Consider the following 6,752-nt stretch of genomic DNA (forward strand, 5'->3'; position numbering starts at 1 on the left):
GAATGATCCGTTTGAAAAGAGCATGTAGAGCAGCGGAGACTTCAGTTTGAAAATGGTGCGGCGAGCAGCTGAGCCTTCAGTTTGAAAGGGGTGTGGAGAGCAGCTGAGCCTGCAGTTTGAAAAGAGCATAGAGAGTGGGAGAGACTTCAGTTTGAAAAGGGCGTGGAGAGTGGCAGAGACTTCAGTTTGAAAAGGGTGTGGAGAGTGGGAGAGACTTCAGTTTGAAAAGGGTGTGGAGAGTGGGAGAGACTTCAGTTTGAAAAGGGCGTGGAGAGTGGCAGAGACTTCAGTCTGATAAGGGTGTGGAGAGCAGGAGAGACTTCAGTTTGAAAAGGGTGTGGAGAGTGGGAGAGACTTCAGTTTGAAAAGGGTGTGGAGAGCCGGGGAGACTTCAGTTTGAAAAGGGCGTGGAGAGTGGGAGAGACTTCAGTCTGATAAGGGTGTGGAGAGCGGGAGAGACTTCAGTTTGAAAAGGGTGTGGAGAGCCGGGGAGACTTCAGTTTGAAAAGGGTGTGGAGAGTGGCGGGGACTTCAGTTTAACTTCATGAGAGAGAGGTTAAAACAGCAACACTTTGGGACAGAGTGGGTAAATCACAGTGAGACTTCGAGAGAGAGGTAAAAACAACGAAACTTCAGGAGAGAGAGGTTAAAACAGTGAGACTTCAGAAGAGAGAGGTTAAAACAATGAGACCTCAGGAGAAAGAGGTTAAAACAGAGAGGTTTCAGGAGAGAGAGGTTAAAACAGTGAGACTTCGGGAGAGAGAGATTAAAATAGTGAAATTTTGGGAGAGAGAGGTCAAAACAGGGAGACTTTGCGGGAGAGAGATTAAAACAGATAGACTTTGGGATAGAGAGGTTTAAACAGTGAGACTTTGGGAGAGAGAGGTTATGACAACGAGACTTCAAGAGAGAGAGGTTAAAACAGAGAGACTTCAGAAGAGAGAGGTTAAAACAGCGAGACTTCGGGAGAGAGGGGTTAATAACAATGAGACTTTGGGAGAGAGAGGTTAAAACAGAGAGACTTCAGAAGAGAGGTTAAAACAGAGAGACTTCGGGAGAGAGGGGTTAATAACAATGAGACTTTGGGAGAGAGAGGTTAAAACAGCGAGACTTCAGGAGAGAGATTAAAACAGCAAAACTTCGGGAAAGAGAGCTTAAAACATGGAGACTTTGCAAGAGAGAGGTTAAAACAGCAAGACTTCGGGAGAGAGAGGCTAAAACAGCAAGACTCTGGGAGAGAGAGGTTAAAATGGGGACTTCGGGAGAGAGAGTTTAAAACAGTGAGACTTTGGGAGAGAGAGGTTAAAACAGCAAGACTCAAGTAAGAGTATGGGTAAAATAGAAGCAAGGGTCCATATTCTATTTAGTTAAGATATGCCTGGGGAGCTCAGTCCTGTGATTTGCATATCCTGCGCTATGTGGGAAATCCTAGATGCTCCTGGTGGTCTGGATGACTATGTGTGTAGGAGGTGCCTCCGCTGAGAGCAACTCGAGCTCTGGGTTTTGGAGCTTGAGCAGCAGCTGGGGGCACTATGGTGCATTCACGATGCTGAGAGATTCATAGACAGCACGTTTCAGGATCTGGTCACCCCGCAGCTTAATAAAGTGCAAACAGAGAGAGAATGAGTGAACAACTCGAGCTCTGGGTTTTGGAGCTTGAGCAGCAGCTGGGGGCACTATGGTGCATGCACGAGGCTGAGAGATTCATAGACAGCACGTTTCAGGATGTGGTCACCCCACAGCTTAAGGAAGCGCAAGCAGAGAGGGAATGGGTGACCTCCAGACAGAAGAAGGGGACCAGGCAAGTAGTGAGGGAATCCTTTTAATGCATCTCGCTCGCAAACTGTTTTTTGGCTTTGGAAAATGGTGACAGTGACGGTTCCTCTGTGGAGGCCAACCAGAGGCAAGATCATGGCACTGTGGATGGTCCAGCTGCTCAGGTGGGAGGAAGAAGTGTGGAAAGGCAATAGTGGTAAGGGAATTCATTAGTGAGGGGAGTAGACAGGTGCTTCTGCAGCCATCGATGTGACTCCAGGATGGTATGTTGCCTCCCAGTGCCAGGGTCAAGGGTGTTACGGAATGGCTGCAGGGCATTCTGAAGGGGGAGAGTGAACAGCCAGAGGTCATGGTCCATGTTGGGACCAATGCCACAGGGAGAAAGAGAAGTGAGGTCCTGCAAGCAGACTTTAGTAAGTTAGGTAGGAAATTGAAAAGCAGGACTTCAAAGGTAGTAATCTCTGGATTACTCCCGGTGCCATACAGTAATGAGTATATGAACAGAAGGATAGAGCAGATGAATATGTGGCTGGAGAGAGAGCTTTAGATTCCTGGGGCAATGGGGCCATTTCTGGGGGAGGTGGGACCTGTACAAGTCGGACAGGTTACATCTGAACAGGAACGGGACCAACATCCTCGCGGGGTGGTTTGCCAATGCTGTTGGGGTGGACTTAAACTAAATTGGCAGGGGGATGGGATCCTGAAAAGTAATTCAGAGGGGAAAGAAGCTGAGAAGAAATTAGAAGTTAAAACACTAGTAAGTGAGTCTGGAAGTCAGAGGAAACATAGGCCGGATAAGAAAGAAGTGAGTTTAGTAAGGCTAAATGGAATATATTTTAATGCAAAGAGCCTGAGGAATAAGACAGATGAGCAGAGGGCACAGATAGACAAGATAGACTTTTCATAGTTATCACCGAGACTTGGCTAAAAAAAGGGCAGGATTGGCAGCTCAACATTCCTGGTTATAGGGTATTCAGATGAGATAGAGAAGGGGACAGAAGAGGAGGATGGGGCGGTTGCAATATTGATCAAGGAATCAGTTATAGCAGTGAGGAGGATGATATATTGGAAGGATCATCAAACGAGGCCATATGGGTAGAAGTAAAAAACACAAAAGGGGCAAACACACTGTTAGTTGTGTACTATAGACTCCTAAACAGGGAGAGATAGAGGATCAAATATATAATCAAATTTCAGTGAAGCATAAGAACAGTAAGGCAGTAATAGTAGGGAATTTTAACTATGCAAACATTAACTAGTATAGTTCTAGTGTGCAAGGTAGGGAGGGAGCAAAATCCTTAAATTACACCCAGGAGAACCTTTTTAGCCAGTCTGTAAAAAGCTCAACAAGGGAGGGTGCAGTTCCGGACCTAATATTGGGAAATGACCCCAGGCAGATGGAAGGCATATCAGGAGGGGAGCATTTTGGAGATAGTGACCTTAAATTTAGGATGCTTATGGAAAAGGATAAGGTTAGGTTGGGAATAAAAGTTATAAACTGGGGAAAGGCTAATTTTATTAAGATGTGATATAATTTGGCCCAAGTGGACTGGGAGCAGCTATTTGCAGATAAAACTGTGTCAGAGCATTGGGAGACATTCAAGAAGGAAATAGCGAGAGTGCAGGGCAAATATGTTCCTGTAAAGACAGGGGAGGGGGACCAAGTCCAGAGAACCCTGGATGTCAAGGGACATAAATGTTAGGATTAAGAAAAAAAGAGAAGCTTAAGGCAGATACTGAGAGCCCAATATGGCAGAGTCCTTAGAGGAGTATAAAACTTGCAGGAGAGAACTTAAAAAGGAAATTAGGAAAGCTAAGAGAGCGCATGAGAAAACATTTGTGGGTAGAATACAGGAAAACCTAGAGGATTTTTTAAATATATAAAGAGTAAGAGAATAATTAGGGAAAGAGTAGGGCCAATTAGGGACCAAAGAGGTAATTAGTGTGTGGACCCGGAAGACATGGGTACAGTCCTCAATGAATACTTTGCGTCAGTCTTCACAATGGAAAAAGACGATGCAGGTATAGACATCAGGGTGGAGGACTGTGAAATATTAGAGGAAATTAACAGAGGGAGGAGGTACTAGTGGGTTTAGCGGCCTTAAAAGTGGATAAATCCGCAGGCCTGGATGATATGTATCCCAGGCTGTTGAGGGAGGCAAGGGAAGAGATATCAGGGGCTCTGGCAGTAATTTTCAAATCCTCTCTGGCCACAGGTGAGGTGCTAGAGGACTACTAACATTGTCCCATTAGTAAATAATGGAGGAAGGGATAGACCAGGAAGTTACAGGCCAAGCAGTCTAACTTCGGTTGTTGAGAAGTTACTAGAAAGAATCCTGAGGGACAGAATATATCTGCACTTGGAGAGACACGGATTAATCAGGGATAGTCAGCATGGATTTGTTAAAGGAAGGTCGTCTTTGACAAATTTGATCAAATTTTTGAGGAGGTAACCAGAAATGTTTATGAGGGTAATGCATTTGATGTGGTCTCCATGGACTTTAGCAAGGCTTTTGACAATGTACCTCATGGCAGACTGGTCAAGAAAGTAAGAGCCCATGGGATCCAAGGCAAAGTGACACGTTGGATCCAAAATTGACTGAGACGCAGGAAGCAGAGGGTGATGGTACAGGGATGTTTCTGTGACTGGAAGTCTGTTTCCAGTGGGGTTCCGCAGGGCTCGGTGCTGCGGCCCTTGCTGTTTGGGATGTACATAAATGATTTGGACTTAAATGTAGGGGGTATGATCAAGAAGTTTGCGGATGACATGAAAATAGTGAGGAGGATAGCCGTAAACTGCAGGATGATATCAAAGGACTGGTCAGGTGGGCAGAACAATAACAAATGGAATTCAACCACAAAAAGTGTGAGGTAATGCACTTGGGGAAGCTAACAAGACAAGGGATTACACTATAAGTGGTAGGACCCTGGAAAATACTGAAGATATGAGGGACCTTGGTATGCATATTCACAGATCCCTGAGGGTAGCAGAGCAGGTAGGTAAGGTGGTTAAGAAGGCATATGAGATACTTGCTTTTATTAGCTGAGCCATAGAATAAAAGAGCAGGGAGATTATGCTGGAACTGTATAAAACATTGGTAAAGCCACAACTGGGGTATTGCATGCAGTTCTGGTCACTACATTATAGGAAGGATGTGATTGCACTGGAGAGGGTGCAGAGGAGATTTACCAGGATGCTGCCTGGGTTGGAGAGTCTGAGCTATGAGGAAAGGTTGGATAGTTTGGGGTTGTTTTCCTTGGAGCAGCAAAGGTTGAGAGGGCACCTGATAGAGATGTATAAGATTATGAGAGGCATAGATAGTGTAGTTAGGAAGGCACTTTTTCCATTAGTAGAAGGGTCAATAACTAGGGGGCATAGATTCAAGATAAGAGACAGAAGACTAAGAGGGGAGTTGAAGAGAATTTTTTCACCCAGAGGCCGGTGGGAGTCTGGAACTCTGCCTGAAAGGGCGGTTGAGTCAGAAACTCTCATAACATTTAAAAAATATTTAGATATTCACTTGCATTGCTATAGCCTCCAGGGCTATGGCCCAAGCGCTGGAAAATGGGATTAGTGTAATCAGATCTTCATTGACCAGCCTGGACACAATGGGCCAAACGGCCTCCGTCTGTGCTGTTGACGTCTATGAGTCAAATGATGGCTTGCTCAGAAAGCTTAACTGGTGATGTGTAAAGGGACTGAGGGAGGCCCTTCCAATAAAGGTAAAGTTTCTAAAACAAAAACAGAATTACCTGGAAAAACTCAGCAGGTCTGGCAGCATCGGCGGAGAAGAAAAGAGTTGACGTTTCGAGTCCTCATGACCCTTCAACAGAACAGTTCTGTCGAAGGGTCATGAGGACTCGAAACGTCAACTCTTTTCTTCTCCGCCGATGCTGCCAGACCTGCTGAGTTTTTCCAGGTAATTCTGTTTTTGTTTTGGATTTCCAGCATCCGCAGTTTTTTTGTTTTTATCTCAAGGTAAAGTTTCTGTTTATATAAAGATGGAGCCAGGAGGGACAAGAAGGCCTAATCAGACCATGCAAAAATCTCCCAGTTCCACCGCTATGCCATTCTCTTTCCCCCACCCTCGCCCCTTCAATGGGTCTTACCTCCCGGCTGACTGCTTGCTGTAGTTTGAGGGTTTTCTGCCATAGGCACTGCAGTTGTGGCCATTTAGCAGGCGCTACAGATGCACTTGGTGCTCAGTTGATCTCCAGCTTAAAATCTCCCATTACTGGGGCAGCTCCTAATACAGTAAGCAGATGGCCAGACTAGTATAAATGGAGAAAGTGAAATGTATGTGTGACTAAAGAGCACCAGCTCTGTGCTGGAACTCACCAGCTATACTGCTGAGTAATTTAAAGTCTGGTGAGTTACAGGCTGGGGATTCAAGTTGGTAGCCTATACTGTGAGACAAACTGGGACGAGGCCCTGCATCAAGTGCAGTGTTTTCATGGAACACAGAGTTCTGCTTGATCTGCTCAAGGAGAAAGAATTCTCCACTCTTCCCACATATGGATCCGAAAAGGAGCAAAATGGAGATTCACTAGATTGCTGCCTGGGATGGAATTAATTTATTCTCACATGGGATGTGGACATCATAGGCATGGCTAGTATCTGTTGCCCATCCCTACCTGCCTTTGAACTGCATGGCTTGCAAGACCATTTAAGAGCTAACCACATTGCTATGGGTTTGGAATCACTTATCAGTCAGACCAATTAATGATGGCAGATTCCTTTCCTTAAAGGGCATTATTGAGCCAGATAGGTTTTTATGGAAATCAATGATAGTTTCATGGTTACCATTACTGAGACTAACTTTATAATTTCAGATTTATTAATTGCAATAGTGGAATTTGAACCCATGCCTTTAGAACATTAGTGTGAGCCTGCTGGATTACTAGCCTCGTGACATTACCACTCCACCACCATCTCTCCACTGTCTTATGAGGAGAGATTAAATAGGCTAAACTAA

Source organism: Carcharodon carcharias, chromosome 2 (assembly GCF_017639515.1).
Source record: "Carcharodon carcharias isolate sCarCar2 chromosome 2, sCarCar2.pri, whole genome shotgun sequence".
In the NCBI taxonomy this organism is placed as follows: domain Eukaryota; kingdom Metazoa; phylum Chordata; class Chondrichthyes; order Lamniformes; family Lamnidae; genus Carcharodon; species Carcharodon carcharias.